Source organism: Asterias rubens, chromosome 1 (assembly GCF_902459465.1).
Source record: "Asterias rubens chromosome 1, eAstRub1.3, whole genome shotgun sequence".
Classification (NCBI taxonomy): domain Eukaryota; kingdom Metazoa; phylum Echinodermata; class Asteroidea; order Forcipulatida; family Asteriidae; genus Asterias; species Asterias rubens.
The window spans coordinates 31,665,302-31,675,455 of record NC_047062.1 but is presented as its reverse complement, the minus strand read 5'-3'; the positions used below and the strand labels follow the sequence as shown (position 1 = coordinate 31,675,455).

At 41.0% G+C, this 10,154-nt stretch overlaps 1 long non-coding RNA gene across 1 annotated transcript; it reads right to left on the bottom strand.

The window, feature by feature from the left end:
* Positions 1–1,803: 1,803 nt before the first annotated feature.
* Positions 1,804–9,349, bottom strand: LOC117296873. Its single transcript, XR_004519808.1, has 4 exons — positions 9,274–9,349; positions 8,626–8,741; positions 2,696–2,708; positions 1,804–1,921 (listed from the first exon to the last, which is right to left on the bottom strand). It is a non-coding gene; the product is annotated as an uncharacterized LOC117296873 (long non-coding RNA).
* Positions 9,350–10,154: the final 805 nt, after the last annotated feature.

Here is a 10,154-nt window from a genome sequence, read left to right as displayed (position 1 = left end):
ACGACCATGCATTGCCCCATGGAATCGCAATAACATGAGCAACAGTAAACTTGGAAAATATCAATCGCTTGATTATCTTAAGGATTGATTATCTTGGGGATTGGTGCTGGGATAAACTCCAATGAACTGTGAGCTCTGTCTCTAATCTAGCCAACTGCATACTGTTGAGCTGTCAATGGCTCCGCTTTTAACATCGGTCTCATCACTGTCACCATTACAGCTCACCTTCGATACATGTCTTAAACGCCAAGTTTTCAAAGGTCGCAAAATGCGAGGTAGTTTGATTGCAAATTTCTCCCATTTAAAAAAGTCCTATACTACTCCAACATACCTCATTTTATTCCTTACATTTGTGGAATTACTATAACACATAACAGGGCTTAATAAATGATGACTTTGTCAAGATGTGATTATTTGAAAATTGCAAAATACCTGTCGATTTAAACTATTAGTTTCAGATAAATCTATTTGTTTGCGAGGATTTATCGTGTATTTTCGATTAAAAATAAATGAGGAAAAAAGTTTTATTGAAAGCAGGAACAGTATGATTGGAGGATTTCGTGCACACTAGGAATATTTTGGAAATTATTTTTGTCTTATTTTTGAGTTCAATTACTTAAAACAGTTCTCTTGTGGATTGGCACTGGTATGAAATAAGTAGTTATAAGTGAACTCTCCATAAGAATGAAAACCTAACAAAAGGTACACATTTTCACAATTTAAATCACCAAAAGCTTAACATTTGTCTTGATGTTTTGACCAACCTTAAGGTTTTTCCCAAATCTTCAAACCCTACAAACCCAACTCTGCCAGTCAACTCTGATACAACTGCCAAACAACAAACAGACCCGCTTGCAGAAATAGTATTGCTGCATGAAAATGACTGATGTTTACTTGTTTTTAAAGACCTGCTTGAACGAAAATGTCAAGTCGTGAACTTTGCTGAATTCCATTTAAAATGTTTTCAATGAATAAGGAAATCGAGTCATATGATTATAAATAGATTTTGATTGTGTAAAAAAACAATCATTTTGAATACCCTTATCCAGTGCATTTCTGAGAGATTTGCGAAAAGCCCCGTTACGTAATCACTCTTAAAACGTCATAGTTGGGAGCTCCAATTTGTAAAGCCGCTTTGTTGCAGCGTGGAGGTATAACAAAGCAAACTCCCACAAATGACGTCAGCGGCATTGTCCTTTGGCGCGCACTCTCAACGGCAGAAGTGTTTTTAGTTTTTCAAAACCTTTAGGTTGGGGCCTGATTTTTTAATCGATAATTACGAAAAACTCAGAAATTACATTAAAATGGTCAACAAGTGCATTATAAACAAGTCTAAATACCATTTCCGTTAAAAACCTTCAGCTCAGGTAGCTGTTTAAACAAGAACAACATGCATTCTGCACAATTATTACAGTGCTCCATTTTGAAAATGGGGTAAATTAAAAGTTAAATATTGGGGGGGGGGATTCACCTTTTACTGGAGAGTGCAGCTCCTCCATCATAGACTTGTCTTGGACATCTTATGGTTGGCAGGTGGATGTCTCAGGAGATGCTAAGCCTGACTGCAAAAAAAAAAAAAAAAACACAACCCAGCCTGCAAACTTTGAAATGAATGCAAAACAACAAACATGAGAAGGAATTAGCGTGCTGCACGAGAATCACGGATAATAACTTCCGCTTAAACTAAAGCAACAGCATGCCTCCTTAAGTGGCCGTTCAGCCTTATGATGTTAGACCATATCTCATTAAAAAAAATTCTCAACTTTCACAGAGCTCCATTTTGGATCAGGGGTAAATATTAATATTAGTGAACCTTTCGAGGATTCCACCTTTACTGGAGAGTGCAGATCATCTATCATAGGCTGGTCTTGGACATCTATTCGTCGACGGGTAGTGTCTTTGGAGTTGCTGTTAAGCGTGACTGCAATACAAACAAAATAAAATACATCTTGACAAATTTAGTGGTTTAAACACTACCCGTCATTAATACCCTAGAATTTGGTTGAACTTTTCAAATGAAAGAAAAGACAAATAGCAACACGAGCTCATGCATATCAGGCGTAGATTGTTGCAATCAGAATAAGCAACAGTAACATTTGGTGATGTTAAATGGCTGAAACAACTTGAGGGTTGGTACTGGTAAGAGCTTTGTCAGTAAGCTCTTTATTAAAAAGGCTTTTAGTTTTTCTTAATATTGGTGGTTATCAGGCTTGATACTTCACAGAGGCGACCGTTGCCTCCATGCCAACTGGTCATTGCCTTGGTGCTCTTGAAATGCTTCAGCTGAACATTAAAATGTCCTTATATAGTGCCCTATACCAAGGCAAAAAATGCCTTGGTGCCCTTGCCCTTCCAAAAATGAAGCATACAGGCTTGTATCAACATGGAGCATGCTGATAGACTTTTCTGAATTCTTTAAATCATACAAACATATGGCAGCGTTAGTGCAAAATCTTTGATTCTTAATTGTGCTGCTTTACACACAAAAAGGCCCGGGGGCAAAATTGTTGTGTAATGACACATACTTGTTTCGTGTTTTCATCAAAGCTAATCTAAGCAAGATATGCCGCATTGACGATACCAAACTAGTGTGTAACGTTAGGGCTTTTTTAGGAGACACACTTCTTTAGCACTGACATGACATGTGGAGAAAAATACTTTGCCTCATTCCAGTCCTTGAAGATTACCCACTTACACACATGCACCATCTGCAAAGAATCATACGATATTGAACAGTAATTAAGACAAAAAAAAACAACCTGTTGAATGCAGATAATTTGTGGTAAGAAACAAGTATTCTTTGTGTTCAGCTTCCATAATGATAATAATAATAATAATAATCGGTTCTTATAGCTCTTTATACACCCAGAGGGAATCCAACTTTAGTACCCATGGATTCAGGAATATGAGGAAAAAATTCATGGAACTTTAACCCTAAGTTATAGTGTAAGATAATAGTTCCAGTTTTTGGGCTGAAAAGTCAGGTAGTTCAATGAATTTTTATTTGTTATCAAAAAATATTGGTCAATTGGTGTTTGGTAAATCAAAGCATGAAACAAAATAACAGAGCAAGGTCTCCCGACAGTTACATACCTACATGCAAGTCCTTGGCGTGTAAGTAGCTACACACAAAAACACGTACGGACTTCTTGAACTTGAGTAGCCTCATAATCCCAACTCTGGACCTCACATTCTGTCGTAAAGCTGACTTATGTGTATCAGTTTACAGAAGTTTGGTGCCGTTTCCATCACACTGCTCTTGGTCTGTCTAAATTTAGCTCCCTTCCCTGCACATTCACCGGTTGGGTTTGGGGACTCATGAAGTTTCAGGGTTTTCAATCTCATCAAGTTGTTGTCTCCATCTCTGCCCTGGACATTTACATGTAGAGTCTTTAATTGTCTTGAACTTCACAAGATCATCACTTGCTGGTGCAGATCTTCTTTACAAAACAATTCAAGGCATCTTTCCTGGTCTATGTGTTTGCAGCTGTGTTCCTTTCTGGAGAGTGCGCGACTGTGTTCGTGATACATGTTGTCATTAGATAGTCCTTCAGATCTCATCCAGGTCTGAATGGTCATACTTCACCACTCTGGTGGGATGACAGTGTATCATCAGCTCCATCCATCCTTTGCATCACTCTCAGCATTATCAATGGAGATGTTACTTTCTGGGGAGTGACTGTCTTCATGGTACATGTTGTCATTAGATAGTCCTTCAGATCTCATCCAGGTCTGAATGGTCATACTTCACCACTCTGGTGGGATGACAGTGTATCATCAGCTCCATCCATCCTTTGCATCACTCTCAGCATTATCAATGGAGATGTTACTTTCTGGGGAGTGACTGTCTTCATGGTACATGTTGTCATTAGATAGTCCTTCAGATCTCATCTAGGTCTGAACAGTCATACATGTACTTCACCATCACTCTCAGCATTATCAGTGGATTATATTCAGATTTTGGAGAATTCCAATTATATGGCAGGTATTCACCCTAGTCATCAGACTCATCCTGTATGGTTCAACACTTAACGGAAGCCAGGACAGCTGTCCCAAACTCTGACGTTGACTAACTTCTCTCTTGTAAAACCTTGGTCTCTGATGAATGACCCATCTGCAGCTTTCAGGATCTGTACTGTAGATACCCCTGCTCGAGCAGCTGCCGAGGTGGCTGCTCCCCTAGTAGAATGTGCCCGGCAATGAGACACATCTATACCAGATGAAGCCATGATGGTTCTCAACCACTGTGCGATAGTAGCGGACACCAAAGCATGAATAGATTTCAAACCAGACTGGTAAATTTGTCCTTACCCTGTCCTCGGACAGGCTTTGTCCTCTGAAGGTATACTTCCCAGGCTTTTCACTTCACCTGTCAGGAGGATAATGTGTTAAAATCACTTTCTTGGTTGGCTGTAGAACACTTTGTTGGTTTCACCATGGTAAACACAAAGGCTGTTCTAGTATTTCCATAAACAGCAAGTCCAAAGCGATTAAAGATGAACAGCATTCAGCCGTAACAAGTGCAACCAGCATAGCTGTTTTCAAAGTCAGAAGCCGAGAGAATGTTGACCAATGGAAGCTCCTTCCTCCGGAACATGTGCTGAAGAAATTGCTGATCTATAAACATTAATTGTTCTATGTTGTAGTCCTTGCTGAAAAAGACTATGCAAGAACTCGAGGATGTCAGCTAGAGGTGCTCAAATAGGATCAACTTTGCGTTGACACGCCAGCAGTTCCATTGGTTCCATGATGAATTGAACTGGGCCATAGTGCCATGGTGTCAGTATGGTAGGATGGCGGCGGACACTTGCTGCGAAGTACCTCCTGCTGATAAGGATTGCCTGATAGCTTCTATGTGGCTAACTGCAAGGTTTTCCACATTTGATGATATTGGTAGAACTTAGTGACACAACTTCACAAGCTCAAGCTTACGAGGCAATAACACTGGAGTTTTCACTGTGATTTCAAACAGACATGGCTACCAGGGCTGCATTTTCCCAAACAGGAGCTATCAGAAGAACTGTGGCATTGTCTGGAAGGACCTTTTGAAGACATCTTGCGAATAGGGGAAACAAGTAAGCCTCTAGGTTTCTCCAGTTGATAGTGAGTGCGTCGCTCTCCAGGGTCAGGTAGTCATGACACGTGTGTTGAGACGTGATGCAAACAGATCTATTGATGGGCAGACACCCATCGACTGTGTGACTTTTCTGAAGCTTCCTGGAAGAAAACGCCATTCTCTGTCGTTGAATGTGCGAGACAGTTTGTCAGCTTCGATGTTTTGTACCCCTGCCAAATATTCTGCTGATAGTGTCATGTGCTTAGCTGAACACCGTTTCAACTTCTGTACTGCTACATACAGGCTAGATAGTTAGTGAGAATGTGTGCCACCTTTGTGATTGATAATGACAGGGCTGTCATGTTGTCTACATTGTACCTGTACCCGAATGTGGATGTCTCGCTTCTGACTCACTAAGGACTTGAGGGCATAAAATACTGCCAGCAATTTCAGATGGTTGATGTGTACAGACTGTTCCTGTAACGACCATCTGCCCTTGCACTGCAGCTTCCCTAGGCAGGCACCCCAACCCTGGAGTGATGCCTCTGTCTGAATTGTCAGATCTGGAGTTGGGTTGAGAAGGGTTTGACCATTCCACACTGCGATGCAGCTTATCCAAGTTTCCAATTCCACTCGAGAGGCCAGGTAAAGTATCAACTCAGACCCATACGAAGTTTTCTGTGTAGGGCAATCCCCTTGTCCTGTTTTAGGCTTCGGTAGAACAGCGGTGGAGGAAGCGACTGCCTGAATGCTCGAAGATAGGCAGCGGAGTAGTCGTGCAAGATCTCTCACCACCAACTTTTTTTGCTTTAGGAATACTTTTGTGATTTTCTACAATCTTGTTTTCTCCCCTGGCATTGCCAAAGTCATTGTAGATGAATTGATGAGAAAACCAAGGTTAGTTAACTGGTGTGATGGGACAAAATGAGACTTGTCGTGATTTATCAAGAACTCTAACTTCTGAAGTTGGCGCCTTGGCCGTCATGTTCAAGTCGTTGCATTCCTCTGAGGTTTTGCCTAGAATAAAGATGTCGTCTCGGTAAAACATGACATCAAATTCCGATTTGACGAAAATGTGCAGCAACTGGTTTAATGAGGACTGTTGTAAATGTTCTTGGAGCAATTGAGAGGCCGAAGGGGAGACAGACTGTCGATTGATTAGATCGATTGAGATCGATTGAGCCCAAGAAGTCGTCTATATTTAACAAATCTCTACTAGATTGATTACTTCCATCTTGAAGTGTTGATAAAGCCCTAACTTGTTTAGTGGACGAAGATTTATAATCGGACGATGCTCTCCTGATTTCTATTGAATTAAAAACAGAGAGGAAATGAATTGGCCCTCCACTTTTGAGTTTTTGCTTGCACTAACTCTACTTGAGGTGCGGAGTCTATACGATTGGCAGGTACTCTTTCCTGCAACTGAAACGGTGACTATATATCGACATCCTGTGGCAACAAACTGACCTGAGAATTCAGCTGTCTTGCATTCGAGTTCTCCAGTGTTAAACAAAAAATACGAGATAACCTGTCTGAAGAAATTGAGCTACTTTTTTGACTTGTCATCATCATTCCGGTTGCCCTTGAATGTGTTGCTACGGGTAGACCACGATGACCTTCCATTTCCATAACTGGTGGAACTGATGAAGAATCGTACTATCTCCTCTGAATCTTTTCGCCACTGCTAAAGAGTACAGAGAAAATCTACTCTTTTTTGCTGAAAGAGATGTCGATCCAGAAGTTCCTTTGATGACTTTGGAGGCTAATTTATTCGCCTTTTCTGCCTCCTCTATATCTGTGACGAGATTACCACCGAAGAAGAAATCCACAGAGAATGCCTTCTTTTTCAAAGAGTCAAAACGCTTGTGAAGTAGATCCTCAAAGGCATGTTTGGGAGGTAAGGCGAGGCTCTGGCTAACTGATCCCAATGGAATAAGAGCTGAAGTAAAATGTTCCTTCACCATGGTTGTGTCGATTGTGTCAGGGCACATGGGATCCACAAGGGCATCAAAGTAATGTAGTACAAGGGAAGGGCAGACTTGAGAACATGGCCATGTGAATCTGCGCCATGTTGGTTTATATACTGCCTTCTATAGCGTCGGGGTGGGGGGATTTCCAGTGTTGGGCGTTCGTTAACGACACGTTTTCCGGCAGTGCTCGGGAAACCAAGGGCGAGGTAAAGCCAGTATTGGTGTTAGCAACAAACTGTGCCTAAGTAACTCAAGAAACTTTCGGGGCCGAAGATGAAGAATGCCGTTGGGTTCTGTAGCTGTGAGCACTATACATGTATGGTCTCCCGACCAAGGCAGGGCTGGGTTGGTTTCTCTGTATCTGACTACGTATATAACTGTGGGGGTCCAAAAGCAATAGGCTTCTGGGGGATCCCTAGACCAATCCACAAACCAGGTTTGGAGTTGATATGCCAAGTCCTTTTTGAGTTAATTGCTCTGATGATATTTCTTTTGTTTTATACATAATGACCTTGAACAATTAGGCCTAACTGATCATGAGGGGTCCAAAAACAATAGGCTTCTGGGGAATCCCATGATCAATCCACAAACCAAGTTTGGAGTTGATATGCCAAGTCCTTTAGGAGGTATTGCTCGGACAAAATTTCTTTTGTTTTAGACATAATGACCTTTACATTTGATCTAGGGGTCTAAAAACAATAGTCTTCCGGGGGATCCCTAGAACAGTCCACAAATTAATCAAGTTTGGAGTTTCTAAGCCAATTGTCCTTAATACACTTGTTTGACAAATAATTATGCGTTGTTTCTTTGCCTTCAAGACAACCTACTACTGGACAAAAAATACCACATCACAAAAAACACTGAATAAAACCAGTCCCTTAACTTTGTACATAAAGTAATTTAGGGTCATGATTTCACCAATTCATGAGGATCAGCCAACCCCCCCCCAAAAAAAACAAAAGAATAAGTTATTCTAACCAAACAAAATGTACCCTGCTGACTTGTGTTGCCTTAGTAGAAGTGCCTCAGTATTTCTTGAGTGATGCACTCCCCTGATAACATGCATACTATGGGTCGTTTCATTTGGCATTTGGGTACAATTTAGGACACTTTTGGGGTTCATAAATAAAACTGTTGTACATTATATGTACAATAATGACATACATAAAATAGATCGAACCTGTTCGACATTGGCACCAAAAAGAGTTAAATCAGTTGAGTTGTCCCCAAGTTGCCTAGCCTAAATAATAAAACCCTTCCATGAAATATGCTGATTACATTCGCGCATGCGTACAGAACCTATACGCCTCTCTTAATATTCATGCATGAGGTACGGTATGCATATCTACATGTAACCCAGGCTATAGGCGGAGCCACTGCAAGTGGTGGCGGACGTGTGCCCATAGTCTCATTTTGGGTGAGAAAAATGTCATGCATGAGTGTTATGAGTAGGCATGTTGGTCTGTGTAACACCATCATCATCCCTATACAAAAAGGCGCGATGTTCTTTCATTTTGCCAACCAAAATGTAGTGCAGTATACATATTTCATGGGAAGGTTCTACTGCTCTGAGCGACTGAGTTTTATATATTGACTCACCTTAACAACTTGAAGTTGTAGACTGTGACATGCTGTTCATCAAGTGTGTGCTTGCATGCTTCAGTGCAGCAAACAGATGTGTGGTAACAAGCCTCCTTCATACTGGTTGGTTGACACTGCATTACAAAATAGCCAAACATCAGTTAAATACATGTTGGGCCTAAAACATGTAAATAAAAAAGAATTTTAAACCGCTTAAGGCATTACATTGAGCACAAGCTCTGACTTAATGGTAATACAATGGTGCAGAGTTTCAGGCTTTAATCACAGATTTTTTATTTTGTTTGAAGAGCCCAACAAATGTTTCACTCAATTCATGGGTGTGTATGTAGACAAAGTGGTGGTTAAAAAAACACAACAAAAAACCCCACATAAAACAAATGTTGTTCTATGCACAAAATATTTTATAAGAATACCAAAATAATTTTGTTTTTCTGCTGTAGAACAACTTGCTTTTACCGGGGCCCAAAAGAAATGGTGCAAAAAGATGAAATCTAAAATTATGTGTATTTTTTCATTTAAAAGTTTTCAAAAAAAACTTTATGTGGGCGCCACCATGTTTCCACAATAAGTGGCGCCCACGTTTTCATGTTAAGTGGAGCCTGCACCATGCTGAATTGATGTGTCCTGGGGTAAACTCTGGGATACCTGTGGGTTGGGGGTCTGTGTTGTTTCATACCCCTCAGGTGCCCTTTGTGATTTACAGTCAAATTGCCAGCATGCAGTTGGGTTGGGTTTGGGGACTCATGAAGTTTCAGGGTTTTCAATCTCATCAAGTTGTTGTCTCCATCTCTGCCCTGGACATTTACATGTAGAGTCTTTAATTGTCTTGAACTTCACAAGATCATCACTTGCTGGTGCAGATCTTCTTTACAAAACAATTCAAGGCATCTTTCCTGGTCTATGTGTTTGCAGCTGTGTTCCTTTCTGGAGAGTGCGCGACTGTGTTCGTGGAACATGTTGTCATTAGATAGTCCTTCAGATCTCATCCAGATCTGAATGGTCGTACTTCACCACTCTGGTGGGATGACAGTGTATCATCATCTCCATCCATCCTTTGCATCACTCTCAGCATTATCAATATGGAGATGTTACTTTCTGGGGAGTGACTGTCTTCATGGTACATGTTGTCATTAGATAGTCCTTCAGATCTCATCTAGGTCTGAACAGTCATACATGTACTTCACCATCACTCTCAGCATTATCAGTGGATTATATTCAGATTTTGGAGAATTCCAATTATATGGCAGGTATTCACCCTAGTCATCAGACTCATCCTGTATGGTTCAACACTTAACGGAAGCCAGGACAGCTGTCCCAAACTCTGACGTTGACTAACTTCTCTCTTGTAAAACCTTGGTCACTGATGAATGACCCATCTGCAGCTTTCAGGATCTGTACTGTAGATACCCCTGCTCGAGCAGCTGCCGAGGTGGCTGCTACCCTAGTAGAATGTGCCCGGTAATGAGACACATCTATACCAGATGAAGCCATGATGGTTCTCAACCACTGTGCGATAGTAGCGGACA